Genomic DNA, 514 nt, shown 5'->3' on the forward strand with positions numbered 1-514 from the left:
CAGCTTCTGTCGCTCTTCTCTTCATCCCTCTGTTCCTCTTTCACCGTTTCGTCCTCCATTCCTCATCAGTGTCTCTCTCTCTTTCTCTGTATCGTTATCCCTGGCTGTCTCCCTCACCCTCCCTCTGTCTACCGTTCTGCCTCCCCCCCCTCTTTTCCCTTCCCCGCTCTCTCCATCTCTCCATCCCTCTCCATCTGTCTCTCTTATTCACTTTCTCACCTACGTCTTTCTCGCCATCCCATTCTTACTCAGCCCCTCTCAGTATCCCTCGTTCTTTCCCATTTATTTGCGTTCCGCTTCATCTCTCTCTCTTTCTCTTAACTTCGTTTCAATCTTGTTTTTGTTTCCCTCGTTCATCTTCTTCTCATTCTTTCTCTATTATTCATATTTAGATCATGTCTTTATCCTGTAATATCCCTTGTTCTCTTTTTTCTTTATTCCTTTGTTGTTTAATGTTTCTCTTTATCGTTCTTAGACCAGATTTCTTCACCTCTCTCTCTCTCTCTCTCTCTCT

The sequence above is a fragment of the Clarias gariepinus genome, chromosome 8, assembly GCF_024256425.1.
Source record: "Clarias gariepinus isolate MV-2021 ecotype Netherlands chromosome 8, CGAR_prim_01v2, whole genome shotgun sequence".
NCBI lineage: Eukaryota > Metazoa > Chordata > Actinopteri > Siluriformes > Clariidae > Clarias > Clarias gariepinus.